Genomic DNA, 18761 nt, shown 5'->3' with positions numbered 1-18761 from the left:
ATTTGATTATTTATTATTTACATTTCTTTTTATTTATTCTATTTGTTATGAGTTATATTCATAACATTTTCCATTTCGATCAAAAGCTTTGTCCTCAAAGCTATATTGCTGATAATTTTCTTCATCTCGCATTTGTAATTGCAGTGTGTATAATTCATCAATCATCTGAGCACCTATAGCTCGTCAGTAATATTCCCCTTGGAATTAGTTTTTTTTAAATAATTAAATTAATTTTAATTAATTTGTAAGTAATTAAATTAATCAAATTAATTTGATTTAATTTGTAGTTAATTAAATTATATATTTGATTAGAGTAAATTATATGATTGAGCGCAATATATATCGATCAACAATGGAACCCGACGTATGTAGCAAGCCCAATGTATGTATCGAACCTGATGTATATATATAAGACCCTGTATGTATTGATCCTATATCACACCCTTTGACAGTTTAATGGGGCACGATGCTTGACCGAGGGGAAGACGACAGTATTTTAACGACATGTCGAAAAAGCGGTCGTTGGACAGTGATCCATGGAAGGGTGCAGTCGAGGGGCATAGCCGAGAGGGGATGAGTGCAACTAAATTTTAAGCTGCCCAATAAAGTGGGAATAAAAGGTTGGGTTCAATTCCCCGCACTCTAACAATCTCAATACATGCTCTTAAAGAAGCTTCAGGTACTTTTGGTGGTTTCAAATTGTTGTCTTAATCTGTTGAAGTGTGTGCATTGTTTAAGCCATGCAGTACCATTTCTGAATCAACCTGATTTGAAGAAAGAATTTATTTTGAATTTCCACTTGCGAAGTGACAAAAAAACCTCTTCATTTTTAATCATCCTCTAATGTAGATTTTGTGCATTTGCTACTGTAATTAGAAGATCACTTACTCTCTTCGCCTGAAAAATGTTTTGGAAAAAGTTCAGGGAGAAAACCTGCCAGTGCAACACCCAGAGTAAAATTTGAAGCTTCATCTTTTGGAATTTCCATAGCCTTGTTGATATAATTTATCTCATCCCAGATTTCCACTCACAATGCATCAACACGATGATCTCGAACAAATTTTTGATGATGTAAATACAACTAAAGTGGGAACTTTCCAGTTCTATTTGTTTCAAGACTGTCACTTTCACCATGGTTCCACCGATTTGATAACCCTTTACCAAGATTTGTTCCATAAGCACCATCCTCAACAACAAGTCCTGGCTTAGGTCGTGCATAAATTTGACTATACCCATCTGTTGGCATTATGGCTAAAGTGTTGTCCTTGATGGCAACCCATTCAGGTGATAGATCACAGTACTTCAAGTCCGCAACAGATATTGATGATCAGCTATCAAATATTGAAGAAAATAAGGGGTACGTAGGTACACCTTACATAAGGTGCGTACACGCAGGTCAGTGTTACATAAAGTGCGTACATACCCGCAGCTATCCCGTTCAGGAGGTGCGTACCCCCAGTGCACACATTTCAAGGCAAAGAAATTCACATGTGGGGTTTTCTTATGTTTTACTCTTGGTATTTAGCCGACAGTATTGGGTTATTATGGTGTCGGCTCGTGGTATTGATCCACATTTTAAGGAAGAGCTTTCCTATATAAAGCAAAGGAGATCATTTGGCTTGAGCATGTTTTGGGTTGAATATCTTACGAAGGCTAGATCTGGTCTAGATCTAAATAAGGCGAATCTATTGATGGACTGAGATCTCTTCGGCGCATGTTCAGATCTATAGATCTGACTGTCTGGGTTATTTATGAAGTCTTGAAATCATCTATGCCCGAAGGTACAGAGGTACAGTGAAAGAAAAGTGTGTACGTACGTAGGAACGAAGCGTTTCAGGTGCGCCGGTACGCAGGCACAGAAGGGTTGCAGGTGCGGAGGTATGCAGTCATAGAAGGGTTGTAGGTGTGGAGGTACGCAGGCACAGAAGGGTTGAAGGTGCGGAGGTACGCAGGCACAAAAGGGCTGCAGGTGCGTACATACGCAGGCACAGAAGGGTTGCACGTGCGTACATACGCAGGCACAAAAGGGTTGTAGGTGCGGAGGTCCGCAGGCAGTTCAATGGACTCAGAGCGAGGTACGCAAGCTAGCAGTTGAGCAGGGTGCCTACATAAGCAGGCTAGCAGTTGAGCATGGTGTGTACTGTAAGCACGCAAGCAGTTGAGCAGGGTGAGTACAGTAAGCAGGCCAACAGTTGAGCAGGGTGCTTACGTAAGCATGCGAGCAGTTGAGCAGGGTTCTTACTTCTCTTAAAATCTTTGTTTATCATTGTTGTGTTCTGGGTTTGGTCCTATTATTGTTGATATGGCTACTACAGTTGAATGGGTGATTCTATTATTCTTGATGATCATTTGATGCTTATGGATCCAGTTTGAAAATTTATGAAAAGTGGTCCTTGTAAGAAAAGAAGTAGGGGGTTGTAGCTCCCTTCCACGAGAGACTGGAAAACGAGAGAGAGAGTTGTAGCCCTCTGCAGGTTGCAGCCTGCATACTGGTAAAGGACTGCACCAGTACAAAACCATTGTAAAAGGAGTTTCTAATTTGAAAGAAGATAGAGACATATTGCAGGAGGTGGTTTTCACCCACATTGGGTTTCCACCTTACATCTTGTGTTCCTTGGTGTGACTATCTGTTTTCTTTTGTTCATGCTCATTATTTTATGGTACTGACATGCAAAAATAATTCAAAGAAGAAATAAAGAAGATTTATTAAAAGAATTAGATAATACTGATTCACCCCCCCTCTCAGTATTATTTCCAACACCATCCATGTCAGATTTTTCAATACATCGCCATAACTCTATTTGATCTCGTTTTGACATGTTCATTACATTTGTTATGCTTCTGTTCATTATGAAGGATGACCCTTCTAGTGAATTAATAAAACTCCATTTTGCGTTGTCTTCACCCTCACATGGGCTTAATGTATCTATTGGATACCCTCTAAAGTGAACTATTATATTCCATGGCCTTTTCAAAGGTAATCCTTAGTAGTCAAACGATATTGTATATGTTCCAGGAGGCAAGGGACTCTCAAAATGAGGTTTTATGACAAGAATAAGAAGAGGAAGGTATCCATTACGAGTAGCCAAGAATAGAAGAGGTGGGGGGAAGGAATTGTTACAACTTCAGAATCATGCAAATGAACTTGAAGTGGAATGTTTCCCATCCACACACACTTGAAAGCAAATGGCTCCCTTGATGAAAGCACAAAATTATGACCACTTACAGAAGCAAGATCTGAACTTGTCGCACGTGCAAAAATTTGAGAGGAAAAACAAGTCATCAAACCATCTTCAACTACTCCTTCATCGAGAGCATTAAGAGAAATATCTAAATGTGGACGACTCTGAATTTCACTTACACCAACAGTCACATGGTTGCATTAATAATTGAACTTCCTTTACCCACTATCCTTGTTTTCTTGAAGGTATTTATATTCTCCACATCTTCAAGAGCCTACTTTTTCTCAAGAGCCACCGATGGCAGTTTCTTATTGAATCTTCTTTCAAAAAAGGATAAATCTAATATTTTTTTCATTGTGAATATTTTCAACATCCTTCTCTTTCTCCAGAGCCATAGATCACTACTAGAAAATGATGAAATTAATGACTAGCTCACTAAAAAATGTAGTGATTGTAGCTTTTCCAAGTGAAATACTACCAAAATTAAACAATCTCAACTGACCCAGCTAAAAATGACTAACATAAATGACTAATTTAATCACAGATTAAAATATAAGACTAGATAATAAGTAATACAACTATAATAAGTAATACAACTAAAAATGACTAAAAAGAATGACTAATTTAGTCTACGAACAAAAATATGACTACCTAGCAAGTGCTACAATAATAGAAATTAGATATTTAAGTTAGTCATTTTAATTGTTTTACTTATTCAATCTAAACTTATAGTTGATAGGGGATTCAAATTCCTTTATAGAATGGTTGAAAGGTTATACTTCCTTAAACACTTCTTTATTGGATCAATGGATGGTTACAATTAGGGAGTTGATTAGAATCTTCAACATTATATCCTTTGATAACATTCATAAGGAATTAAATTCAAATCATTTGTGAGGCGTGAATGCACATGACATCCTTGTGAACCCCCAACTTTAAAAACAACCTCACACAACTTCCACACATCATCTAGAAATACTTGTAGACAAATACAACAATGCCAACACCCAATAAAAACCCACGTAATGAAGAGGAAACACTAATAAACATACACATAATCCTCAATCCTTAGTTCTAAATATTACACAACATTGCATGATGCTCAAATCAACTAAGAAAAATATAGTTTATGGGTTATTAATGTGGTAATATGAATGGGAGGGGAAAAAATATTAGAAAATCATCGACTCCAACTTCACTGTCACCCGCCACATAGCACCAAGCACAACAATTTTTATGAAGCATATACAATACTAACAAGTAGGAGAAAATAACTATATTCTCATATGCCTATCATAATTATATTTAGCCTCTCTAATATGCTCTTGATTTTTTAATGTATTCTATATATGAGTTCACTCTATATCTAGCTTAACATTATAACAAAAGCTAAATAATAGTTTTAATTTGAAAAAGCTAATAGGATATCGTTTACACTCAATTAAAGACAACATTGGATTATAACTTTCAAGTAAGAAAATATTTTATATCAATATAGTAATCATATTTTGAATTTTGTTTCCATGATGAATCCATTTAATTTAATAATTTATGTTATCAATGCACCAAATCATTACGATTTTAATTTGCAAAAACTAATAGGATATAATTCACACTCAATTAAAGAAAGCATTGTATTATGACTTAGAAGAAAGAACATATTTTATATCATAGTAATCAACATTTGAATTTTTTTTCCATGATGAATCCATTGAATTTAGTACTTTTTGTTATGAATGAACCAAATCAATTTTCAATTTACTAATATTAAAATCAATGCACCTTATTGATTTACATTATATGATTGTATTTTTTTCTTAAGTGAAAGTGTTTTCATTCCATCAAATCCTTATATTACATGAAAAGTGGTTGAAATATTTCATGGTCTGCCACTATAGAAACCAAACGAAGCACAAAATTTATTTTTTCTTAAGAGCCACAGAAAACGTTTACTAATAGTGTACCAAAAAATGAACAAGCTTATCAAAAATACATCGGTTATAGGGATATATTGAAGGAAAAAAACAATTTTAGTAGTGCTTGATATAGTATATAACTAGAGAACATAATTAACATTTAATATTTTCTATATTCTAAGGCTTCCATAGGGATAAGATCCCTTTCACTTCCTAGAGAACAACCTAAAGTAGGGGGCAAGTCAAAGTGGGCTTTAATTTTCTAGAGTTTGTTGTCCATGAAGCACAATAACCCCTACAATTCATCCAATTAAAAACCATCTCTTCTTAGGTAGTGTTCTTCTCCATCACCATGCAGCCAAACAATAATGCGAGGTGCGAGTAAAGATTGCCTATATGTATATAGTGATTGAGGAAACTCTAGTAGTGGGACATGCTTGCAACCCATCTCTCCACCTTAGTAAGCACCTCAAAGTTATTAATGTATTGTATTTCATCTACAATGTCATATTTATCTTGAAATATTCCCTCTTGAACACTTCTAGGAGTAAAATCATGATAAGGAGTAATAAATATTTCAACTCATTCATGGTTTTGGGGCTTCCAAACTCCCTATAATATAATAGTGAGTTCCATGGTAGACCTATGCTCTCTATCTGACCACGATATCCATAGGAGAAGGAAAATATAAGAAATCAGAAAGAAAGAGTTTATGGGAGGGACAATTCCACGAAGACAGGCTAGTGGGAAGTGGAAGGTGAAAGTGGTGGGGCTTGATGAGGTTAGAGAGCAAGATTGTGTGCCTAAAAATGGGAGATGAATTCAAGCTATGAAATATAGTGAGGAAGTAATTAGCTAAAGTCCAAGAAAAAATTATGAAAATTCAGTAGAAGTATCTCTGGTGAACTGGGGGAATGGTCTCCACATAGCAAGTTCAACAAGAAATACCACCAAATTTATCGAGGGGGTTGAATCACTACAGGGTGCAAAACATAAAATGATACAAAAATGACCAATTTTCCTTCTAAATACCTATCATCAAGCTTGAAACTCACAAAATATACCAGATACCATTACACCATTACTGCACAATATACAATTGCATACAAACTATTAGCTTCACACTCATGTATAGATACATGGCTCAGGTGCCATCATAACTTTTTACCTGCTAGAATGACTAATGTGTAAATTTAGAGTAGGCTTACAAAACATGTTAATCTTCCAAGTACAAAAGGTGTTAAAAGGCTAATGAGCAAAGGGAAATATGCCATTAGACAAACACGAGTGACATGATTTATGGGGTGGTAACATAATTATTGCACACAATGCAATTCTATGTGCATTTTAATTCATTGGGGGAAATGATGGAATGTCTCCCTCCTCTTGTAGTGAGCGGGACTATGGTCTTATTCCCCCCATTTGTCTCATGCTAGCTAACCCATCTAGGGACAAAATATATGATTATTGAAATCAATGCAATTACTTGTTTTTTCTCAAGCTTATTTGATACATTTCATAGATTGAATGTGTGGCAAAATGGATTGTATTTTCAGTAAAAATCAATGTATCACATTCATTGGTTAAACATTTTTCATCAAAAGAGTATACTAAAAGATTACTATTAGATAAACAAAGTTTTGGTCTTTACCTTGTAATAGAATATTTATTTTATAACATTATAATATGTATTTCTAAACTGTTTTGCAATATATTAGTGTTGAAATCACCTAGATAATTTTCACTATATTAGAGTTGAAATCAATACTTATCAATTTTCCCACTACTATTTCTTAAATCAATGCATATAATCATTTTGCATTGTATAATTATTTAAATTAATGCACCCAATATAAGCTATGGATTATTAATGTAATAATATAAATGAAAAAAATATATATTAGAAAATCATAGATTCCAACTTCACTTTCACCCTCCCATATAACACTAAGCACAACCATTGTTCCAAACCATCTATAATACTAAGAAGTAGGAGAAAATTTGAGCATACTAATAGTTAAAGATACCAAGCCAAAAGTCACTAAATATGCTAGTTCCATCCAGCTATAGACTGCAATATTGCAATATCATCCTACCAATTTGGCACTAATTTTCTTAAATTCATAGAACATTTTTGAATTTATGCATTGCATTTTTCTCAAACTAATCTAATGGATGATTTTGAAGGTCCTACATTCTCCAGAGACCTCAATTTTGAATGGAAATGTTGGTCATTCACTCTTGCCTGTGACAATAATGACGGGGAATATGAAAACCCAACAATTTGTAACCGAGATCAGGAAATAAATGTTGTTGAGAGATCATTGACATATCAGAATCATTCCCTAAACTCCGGGGCTTCCAACTACAGGGATCAAGCCGAGGAACTCAAGTTTTCCCAGATTAAGACATGAATATCTACAGTGATGCAATGAAGAGTCGATTCCAAAACTCAAGATACTAAGGTGATGACCCCTTCTAATGATAATATGATCCTCACTGCTAAGTCCCACTATCAAAATTTAGGTCAAGGGATCGTACTTAGAAAAACCCAGATCGATTTCAATGATATTGAAGATTTTTCCATAGATGACAAATTTGTGAGAGGTTAGTTGAAATTAACCCTCAAGCAAGAGAAATTTTATGTCTTAACTGCTACCTTGAACTCCTAGCTCTGTACAAATTCCTGATATGTGGGGAAAACCCTTAATGACATTTGTAAGTAACATGCCTTTTATTGTTAGTCTATTTTTGTAATTGCAATATAAACAATTGTTTGATTGGAATTAGGATCTAAATTGTAATATTAAATCTAGATTGTCAATATTAGTCTCATTTTCCTAGGAACGTCATGCACACACATTGAAGAAAAGTTTTAGTGTTGTTGAAGAGATAAAAGATTCAAGATACAACATGACCAAATTCATGTCACATGAGGCTGAATCAAAGGATCTGCAATTCATGTCCACAGATTATCTGTGTGTAAGGGAAGGGAGAAAGGTATTCAAATTAGAAGTAGAATATTAAAGGAGTCTTTAGTATGGATATCAATCTTAATATTTTTTACAATATTTTGTATTTTGGCATTCTACGATATCTTTTTTAGATAACTCGAAGCAAATTTCCAACAAACAACTTTCCTAGAAATGCAAAAAGTAAGAAATTTGACAAACTACATAGTTTTTTTATTAGTAAGAGTTGTATTCTATCATCTCAATGCGTTTTCACTCGGGATGAATATACAAGGATAAATGGAATTTTTTTGCATGTATAGATATCCAATGGAGTAACATTTGCAGAGCATGTAAATGTTTAAAATAGGGAAAAATTGCAGAAAATTGTAGACTATGTTGACAAAGGAGGTAATTATTGTTCAAATGCATTCAGAAAAGAAATGAAGAAAGTTGAAATTGGTGAAGTGATCAACCGTGAACTTCATGATGGCGATTTTGTTTTGATTAATTCTCCTCCAAGTGTCCAAAAAAATTCATTGTAGGCATTAAAAATGTACATACATCTGGGATCTACAGTGATTATTAATCCTCTCATAAGTTGGCCACATGGTGCAGATTTTGATGGGGATTTCATTCATGTTTTTATCCCTAATCATTACAATATCAAGCTGAGCTTTTGCAACTTCTAAGTGTGGATAAAAAATTGTTTAGTTCCCATTGTGGAGAGGAAAACATAACACTGAGTGTTGATAATAGATACATTGTTGGTTGGTTAGTCATGAGGATATGATCCAATAGTTAGCTGGGGAGGTTAGCTTCCCACAGTTGTTAGCAATCCCAGGAAAGACTATGTACACCCTAGAGCTACTCTAAACATTATTTCTTCAATTGAAAGAGAAAATATACATTGTTGGTTGCTACGGTTCTATCCAGAAAATCTATGTTGGATAAAACCACATTGAATCTACTATCATTATGGACTTTTGGAACCTTGCCTGAACCAATAGTCACTAAAGTGCATGATGGAGGGCCATTTTGGACAGCTAACCAACTTCCTCAGATATCTTTACCTTGGAATTGAACTGTGATGAGAATGGGCTTCTCATAAGCAACAATGAAGTAATGTTATTCAAAGGTGATAAAACACAATTGATAAGTTATCTGACTCAAATTTTTAATGTAGTTGTTAAATGAAAAGGTCCAGCAGAGACAATGAATTTTTTGAATTCAGCTCAAAGTTTTTTTATTGAATATTTAACCTTAAATGGTTTTAGTGCAAGTTTGGATGAATTGGTTCTTGCTCACTCAGCTTATTGAATAAAGATATCTACAGAAGAGCTAGGAAATTAACTTACTAAAATTTTGAGGCTTATGAAGCATGTGAGGGGAGGAAGACATGATAATGCCATCATTTCCCAAGTGGAGAAGCATCTACTTGGAGTGAGGGAAAATGTTACCAATGCTATTTATTATTCAAGTTCATTTTTTTTATGGTTGACAGTGGAAATGCAACATATTCTAAGAAAGTGGTTCAACAACTTGGCTTCTTAGGGCTTCAAATGTTTCGAGGAAAACATTTCGTAGAGATTGGCTTAAAAATATTTTTGACATCCTCCATTCAATGGTTCTCATCCTTTGGATCCACACAAGAAAGATGATTCGCCTATAAGTTTGTTGACTGTGGGGCATTTATTCATTCTATCTCTTCCAGAGAAGGTCTTTTCTATCAGAGGATGGGAATGAAATAACTAGAAATTCTTTTTAAGAATGTAATGGCCTTTCTACTTGATCTAACGATTTTCTATGATGGGACGATCAAAGATGCTTGTGGAAAATTTCTCATTCAGTTTGAATATAGGAGCATAAACTCTTCAGTAGCATATAATTCATCAAACAAGATGGAGTGTAGGAGTCGCTTGGTTCATTCATCTCCACGAGAACACGTAGGGACTCTGGCTGCTACAACAATTGAAAACTCATCTTACGAAGAACATGTTGATTCTTATTTCCCCTTTGTACATCCTTAAGGTAGTTGAGATCATGTTCCTTACCTGTCATTAACATTTTATTTCAGTATGATTTTCTTTTGTATAGTGGGAGGGCTGACTTTGAAGCCAATGACAACAAGAAATGTTAATGAGTAGATATAATTCTAAATTTCTACCTTAAAACCAAATGATAGATGGGTAATTATTCACATGAGAAGATATTGTGCTGATGAAACACATTTTGAGGAGAAAGCTACAAGAATTCAAGAATATTTGAAAGGATTTCTTTGAAATATTTCGCTCTCCAATTTGTTGTTGAGCAAGTGGATCCCTATGTTGCACCTTTTGTTTCAGTTGTGTTACACATAATCATAAAGGTGTCTTATTCTCCAGGTCAATCATCTAACCAATCTGATTCAGAATGCATTTTTGTATTTGAAGGTTGACACTAATAAAAAAATTTGAATGAACTCCTTGTTGTTTCAAAGTTTCTAGTTCATAATTGTCTTCAACATTAATATTAAAAAAGATACACCTTAGAATCTATGATATGAAATGTTCTCATGTTTAATGACATCTCTTTAAATATTGTGTTGTTTGAAATTTCAAACTAAATATGAACATCAAATACATGATAATTGACACAAAATGTAGTAATTTATATTTTGATTCTCTTTGTTCTTTTGTCTTTTATCTTTCAATGTAAATGCAATATAAAACACATGCATTATAAACTAGTTTTGATCCTCTACATGCAAAAAAAAAAATTTATTCATGGTAGACATGAGTTTCCTTCACACAACAATCACACTGGTATAACAAACACTCATTTCACCTTCGCCTTTTTCAGAATGTTTCATTAAGAAATTGAGTTGCTCAACCACATCCCTCTTCAAGTCAGAAACACCTATGCATCTGAAGTACAAGGCTGCAAATATATTACTACTTTTGGATGTTTAGTGCAAGAATCTATTGTCAATGTGAACCCAATTTGAAAATCCCAATATCAAATCCATGATAATTGATAAAAAAGTGCATGAGTTTCTATTTTGATTCTCTCTGTTCTTTTATATTTAAAATTTTAAAGCAAACACAATAGAAAATGCATATGTGATAAACTATTTTTCATCATCTATAAGAAAAAGGAAGATTTATTAATGGTAAACATGGACTTATTTCACATAGCATTCACCGGTATAAGAAACAATCCTTTTACCTTCTACCCATTGAGAATGTTTCATGAAGAGGAAATTGATTTTCTCAACCACATCTTCCTTTAAGTTACAAGTAGCTTTGCATTTTATGTACAATACTACAAATTGATTTTTGTTTTCAGAAGTTTAGTGCAAGAATCTATTGTCAGCCTATATCTAGTTTGATTTCAATTATGAGGTTAGATGGAAATCATTTTAAGCTCATTATAAATTTTGATAATCACGATTCCTTTGATGCGACAACAAGAATCACTTACAATGGTGGAACATCTCTCTTTGGATAAGAATACTTCGAAAATACCATTGAGGACTATTCCAACATTCAAGTAATATGCAATACCCTTTTATGTTAGCTTCAGTCAATTTTCCATTTGCATCATGTTCATGGTTATAGGAAAGTATGTGGATGACAATTTTTTTAGTAGTGGTAGCAAGGAACTATTTTTCAACGATATTCCTTATAGTTATGATGTAGTGAGAAAGTATTGGATTCAAGAGGATGTTATATTCTTCAAGGATGTACCTCGAAGATATCATTCATGCTTCTTGAAACATTGAGGTAATATGGGTTCCCTTCTATGCAAATTAGATTATTCATTCATCTATATGCATTATGTTCCTTTCATGGTTTTAAAAAAGTACATGGGCAAGGTGGAAGTTTTATAATGTTACCAAGCTACAAAGTTTTGGTTATTGTCCTTGTAGCTCAACAACTATTATAGGCGAGTCCCTTTGAGATTTAGTGTTAACTATTTAGTGTTTAAGAGTTGTAATATATCATCTTGATGTGTTGTCATTGGAAATGCATATAGAAGGATAATTGAAATAGCCAAGATAGGAACATTTGTGGAGCATGTAAATCCTTACAATAGGGAAACATTGTGGAAAATTGTACAAAAGGGTCAGTGTAGAACATATGTTGAATAAGGAGGTAAGTTTTGTTCAAATGCATTTGGAAAAACAATGAAGAAATTAGTAATCAGTGAAGTGATTAACCGTGGACTTCATGATGGGGATTTTTCTTTGATTAATCGTCCTCCAAGTGTCCACAAACATTCATTGGAGGCATTAAAATCATATGTACATCCGGGCTCTACAATGATTATTAAACCTCTCATATGTTGGCCACTTGGTGTAGATTTTGATGGGGATGGCATTCATGTTTTTTATCCCCAATCTTTAAAATCTCAAGCTGAGCTTTCTCAACTTGTAAGTGTGCATCAAAAAATGTTTAGTTCCCATTGTGGAGAGGAAAACAACACTAAGTGTTGATAATAGATACATTTTTTGCTTCCAAGCTTCTATCCAGGAAATATACATTGGATAAAACCACACTAAATCAAATATGAATGTAGACTTCTAAAAATATTCTTAAACAATAAAAACAACCAAATTTGGTTCTTATCAATTTTGTGAGAATCTACCAAAACTCACGAGTCTTGCAAGTCCATCCTGAAATTAGTACTCAGGGAAAGTTAGCAAAACTTGCCCAGAACTCGCTTATTATTTTTGGGACAAAATTTACTGTATGAATTTTATTCTAATTTTGAATATAACCAAGTTTCCCCAATTCTGAGTCTCACAGCCTTGCCTTCTATTGTTGGAGTATTAAAAATCTAATGATAAAAAGTAATGATAAAAATGTGTAAAATGGTTGCTCCATATCACTGGCGTGCGACTATTGTAAGATCTAATTACTGGGATGCGACTATTGTAACATCTAGATGTTATGGTCAGGTTTTATATGTTTAAACCAAAATAACCATCCGTAATGTGAGAAACGATATGTTGTATAAGGAATGTATCACTGTATCAATAACGATTACTTGAATTATTTATGTCCTCTGATTATATACTTTCCTAAATTATTACACCTTTGAGACAGAATAATAAAAGTTTTGACGCAACTTAACATTAAACATTTATGAGAATTCCAGCAGTGCAATGTTATGGTCACGTTTTATGTGTTTAAACAAACATAGCCATCTATAAAGTGAGAAATTATATGTTGTATAAGGAATGTATCATTGCAACAATAATTATTACTTCAATTATTCATTTCCTCTGATTGTTTCGTTTCCTAAATTATTACACCTTTGAGACAGAATAATAAAATTTTGGTCACAACTTAACATTAAATTTATGAGAATTCCAATAGTGCAATCTTTAGCAGTATATATCCAAAAAGACCAAAATCTATAAAGTACAGAAAAGCAACGAAGACCTAAAGCAACAAACAATAATTGTGAAATTGTGCATTGAATTAGCATAATCATGCACCAGTGGTTCACAAATTAATCCTTAGAAAGTCAGTTTGGATCTTGCTTATTAGTTTCAAAATTTGTAATATTACACATTGACTCCAACATTGAAGACAAATACATGTTATTGATATCCTTCCTAGCTACATTGATCCATTGTTATTTCATTGATTTCCACCATTAGAGGTGTGCTATCTGTTCTGACTACCACAAACCCAATCATCTTCAAAATGAATAAGAATACACAATGTTTCCAGTGAAGTTTCATATTGTAATCTGCAGGATCACTTTAAAGAAACAACACATTCATTCTTAGTTTTTTCAAATGCATCTAGTTGTCTCAATGTTGTGCAGCTAAATTTTTCACCTTTTCCAGCTTCAATGAATCCAATTGTCTCAATGTTGTGGAGCTGAGTTTCTCACCATTTCCAGCTTCAGAGACTAGGTCTACCACTTCCACCTGAACATATAAATCAAATATTCAGGAAAAAGTGCAAGGGATGGAAAAATGTTGTTCACTTATTAACTAAAAATAAATATAGGATGAGTTGACAACAAAAATAAAATATTATAGTAACATTTTGAAGGAAATTTACTAGCTGAAAGTCAAGGTTGGATTGATCAAGACAGGAGTAGACACAACCAGGGCTTTCAAGATATCTGAAGAGATCTAACAAACCAAAACTATATAAACCAGGGAGAAAAACTTGTATCTTGGGCATAAAGTAGCGATGCAAAAAAAGTATGTTAGAATTGTCTAAGCCTGGCAAAATGATTAATGTGCTAGTAAATTTTTATACCCAAAATTTTATTTTATTTTTTTACTAAAAGTGAGAAAATCCAAATCTAAAATCTATGGACAATTAACATAGTTGAGCTTCTTACAAATTATGCACAGTCGAAACAAGAAATCCAAGAACATAAATGATAAATCTTTTACAAAGCTTCTACCTTGGAAAACCCCAGTGTGGTGGCAAAACCAACAAAGAGTGATTTTATTAGCCTTCAAAGAAATTTCTCAAGGAAATATTACTAACAACGGTTCCAGAGAATTTACAGCCAAGAACAGCCTTGGAAAATAGTCACTCTTCTCTACATACTACGGCCCAGCAAACAGCCTCTCCCTGGCAGCGTACTACCCCTTTCTCTTCAACGAATTCAGCCCAGGACAAGGCCTTTCCTCTGCCAGAGATATCAACCCTAAAGATGTAGACTCTCTCTCCTATGAATGCAGCTTGGGCACGACCCCTCTCTCTCTCTCTACAAACTCAATCCCTTCCCTTCAGTTGTTCGAACTTCCTTCTCCTCACCCGAATCAACCCTCTTCTCACAAGACTACAAATTAATTTTTGTTTTCATAATTTTAGTGCAAGAATCTATTGTCAGCCTAAATCCAATTTAATTTCAATTATGAGGTTAGGTGGAAATTTATTTAAACTCATTATAATTTTTTATAATCGTGATTCCTTTGATGCTACAACAAGAAAATCAGTTATGATGGTGGAACATCTCTTTTTGGATAAGAATACTTCGAAAATACCATTGAGGCTTATTGAAACATTCAAGTAATATGCAGTACCCTTTTATGTTAGTTTCAGTCAATTGTCCATTTGCATCATGTTCATGGTTATAGGAAAGTACGTGGATGATATTTTTTTTAGTAGTGGTAGCAAGGAACTGCTTTTTAATCTTATTCATTATAGCGCAGCTGCAATTGTTTTAGGTGAGTTCCTTTATGTTGTAGTGAGAAAGTATTGGATTCAAGAGGATATTATATTCTTCAAGGATGTACCTCCAAGATACCATTGAGGCTTCTTGAAACATTCAGGTAATACGGGTTCCCTTCTATGTAAATTAGATTATTCATTTCTCTATCATGATTATATTCCTTTCATGATTTCAAAAAAGTACATGGACAAGGTGGAAGTTTTATAAGGTTAGAAAGGTACAACTTTTTGGTTATTGTCCTTGTAGCTCAACAACTATTATAGGTGAGTCCCTTTGAGATTTAGTCTTAACTGTTTAGTGTTTAAGAGTTGTAATATATCATCTCAATGTGTTGTCATTGGAAATGCATATAGAAGGATAATTGAAATTGGTATATCTAGAGAAATAGCCAAGAGAGGAACATGTGTGGAGCATGTAAATGTTTACAATAGGGAAAAAATTTAGAAAATTGTACAAAAGGGAAAATGTAGAACTTATGTTGACTAAGGAGGTAAGTTTTGTTCAAATGCATTTGGAAAAACAATGAAGAAAGTTGAAATTGGTGATGTGATTAAGTGTGAACTTCATGATGGGGATTTTTTTTTATTAGCAGTCCTCCATGTGTCCACAAACATTCATTGGAGGCATTAAAAGAGTATGTACATCCTGGCTCTTCAATGATTATTAAACCTCTCATATGTTGGCCACTTGGTGCAGATTTTGATGGGGATGGAATTCATGCTTTTGTCCCCAATCTTTAAAATCTCAAGTTGTGATTTCTTATCTTCTAAGTTTGGATCAAAAAATATTTAGGTCCCATTGTGGAGAGGGAAACAACATTGAGTGTTGATAGTAGATACATTGTTGGCTTCCAAGCTTCTATCCAGAAAATCTATGTTGGATAAAACTACATTGAGTAAACTATGAATGCAGACTTCTAAAAAATTTCCTAAACCATAAAAACAACTAAATTTGGTTCTTATCGATGTTTTGACACTTTACCAAAACTCATGAGTCTTTCCAAGTCCATCGTGAAATTAGTGCTCAGTGAAACTCAACAAAATTTTCACAGATCTAGCTTATTATTTTTGGGACAAAATTTACTGTATGAATTTTATTCTAATTTTGAATATAACCAAGTTTCACCAAGTCTGAATCTCACAACCTTGGCTTCTATTATTGGAGTATTAACACTCCAATAATAAAATGGAATGATAAAAATGTATACAATGGTTGCTCCATATTACTGGTATGTGACCATTGTAACATCTAGATGTTATGGTTAGGTTTTAGGTGTTTAAACCAAAATAGCCATCCGTAAAGTGAGAAATGATATGTTGTATAAGGAATGTATCACTGCAACAATAATGATTACTTCAATTGTTTATTTCCTGTGATTATTTCATTTCCTAAATTATTACACCTTTGAGACAAAATAATAAAAGTTTTGTCACAACTTAACATTAAAAATTTATGCGAATTCCAATAGTGGGATGTTATGGTCAGGTTTTAGGTGTTTAAACCAACATAGCCACCCATAAAGTGATAAATGATATGTTGTATAAGGAATGTATCACTGCAACAATAACGATTGCTTCAATTATCTATTTCCTTTAAATATTTCATTTCCTAAATTATTACACCTTTGAGACAGAATAATAAAAGTTTTGTCACAACTTAACATTAAACATTTATGATAATTCCAATAGTGCAATATTTAGCAGTATACCCAAAAAGACTGAAATCTACAAAGTACAGAAAATAAACGAAGATACATTGAATTAGTATCACCATGCACCACTGGTTCACAAATTAATCCTCAGAAAGTCAGTTTGGATCTTGCTTATTAGTTTCAATTTTCGTAATATTACACATTGACTCTAGAATTGAAGATAGATACATGTTATTCATATCCTTTCTATCTACATTGATCCATTGTTATTTCATTGATTTCGACCATTGCACGTGTGCTATCTATTCTCACTACCACAAACCCAATCATCTTCAAAATGAACATGAATATGCAATGTTTCCAGTGAAGTTTCATATTGTAATCTATAGGATCACTTTAAACAAAAAACACATTCATTCTCAGTTTGTTGAAACACATCCATTTGTCTGAATGATGTGGAGCTGAATTTTTCACCTTTTCGAGCTTCAAATGCATCCAGTTGTCTCAATGTTGTGGAGCTAAGTTTTTCACCATTTCCACCTTCAAAGACCAGGTCGACCACTTCGACCTAAAAATATAAATCATATATTCAGGAAAAAGTGCAAGGGATGGAAAGGTGGTGTTCCCTTATTAACTAAAAACAAATATGGGATGAGATGGCAACATAAACCAAATATTCTTGTTACATTTTGAAGGAAATTACTAGCTGAAAGTCAAGTTTGAATTGATCAAGGTAGGAGTAGACACAACTAGGGCTTTCAAGGTATTTGAAGAGCTCTATCAAACCAAAACTCTATAAACGAGTGAGAAAAACTTGTATCTTGGGTATCAAATAGTAATGCAAAAAAAGTATGTTAGAATTCTCTAAGCATGGAAAAATGATTAATGTGAGAGTAATTTTTTATACCCACAATTTTATTTTTTATTTTTACTGAAAACTCAGTAAACTCAAATTTGAAATCCATGAACAATTAACATAGTTGAGCTTCTTACAAATTATGCACAAAAGTAACAAGAAATCCAAGAACATAAATGATAAACCTTTTACAAATATTCTACCTTGGAAATTGTTAGCCCCCTATACTACTAGTGTAACCCCTTATTGTTATTAGTAAAACCCACTTATTATATTGATGTACCCATGTAGTGCCCATATTGTTACTATTGTTCCCCATAGAAGCCCACTATTGTTATTATTGTGCCCTTACATTATTATTGCTATGTTGGCTTTGATTATGTTATGACCCCTTAGATTCCTATATAGAGAAAGGAGGTCTTTTCATTCGTATCAACAAAGAATTGTTCATTTATGTAATGTAAAGGAGGTTACCCCTTTGAGGAGGCTGAATTCTAAGGAGTTGATCTATCTTTTCTATCTTTTTTTGAGCTAGTTTCATAACATTTGGTATGAGAGCTTTGGATTCTAGGGTTTCGCTGCCCCAAACAGGTCATCGTGGCATTTTCGCTATAACTTCTTTCTGCGACGTTTCAAAAGTTGCAAAAACAATCCATTTGATAAGAAATCACGTTGATCCTCGGGTCCAAATTTCAAAGCGTTTCGCGCAATATTTGCGGAGATATGATCTGAGGAAGTTGGTCTTTTTGCAGACTCTTGAATTACATTCTGAATAGGTGACCTGGGGAAAATCATCATAACTTTCTCTCTGAGCATCGGATTGAAATTTCGTCAGAACGTACAGAAAGAGGACGGACTGTAGCTTCTTTTATATCTTTTTTAGAGCCAAAGGTAGCAACAGGGACACGTGGCAGGTCATACAAGTTCGCTCTACTAAATTGGTCTATAATCAGGTCATGTGGGAGATTGTGCATAACTCTTTCTTGGAGAATCCAATTTGGACCAGACTAG

The 18761-nt window shown here is 33.7% G+C and overlaps 1 pseudogene; it reads right to left on the bottom strand.

The window, feature by feature from the left end:
- Nucleotides 1-431: 431 nt before the first annotated feature.
- Nucleotides 432-18761, bottom strand: part of LOC149156103 (uncharacterized) — a 51350-nt pseudogene continuing 33020 nt past the window's right edge.

The sequence above is a fragment of the Pinus tabuliformis genome, chromosome 9 (assembly GCF_031772625.1).
Source record: "Pinus tabuliformis cultivar Carrire ecotype Pingquan chromosome 9, CPIR1, whole genome shotgun sequence".
Lineage (NCBI taxonomy): Eukaryota > Viridiplantae > Streptophyta > Pinopsida > Pinales > Pinaceae > Pinus > Pinus tabuliformis.
The sequence above is the reverse complement of the archived record's forward strand: the minus strand, read 5'-3'. Positions and strand labels throughout refer to the sequence as shown.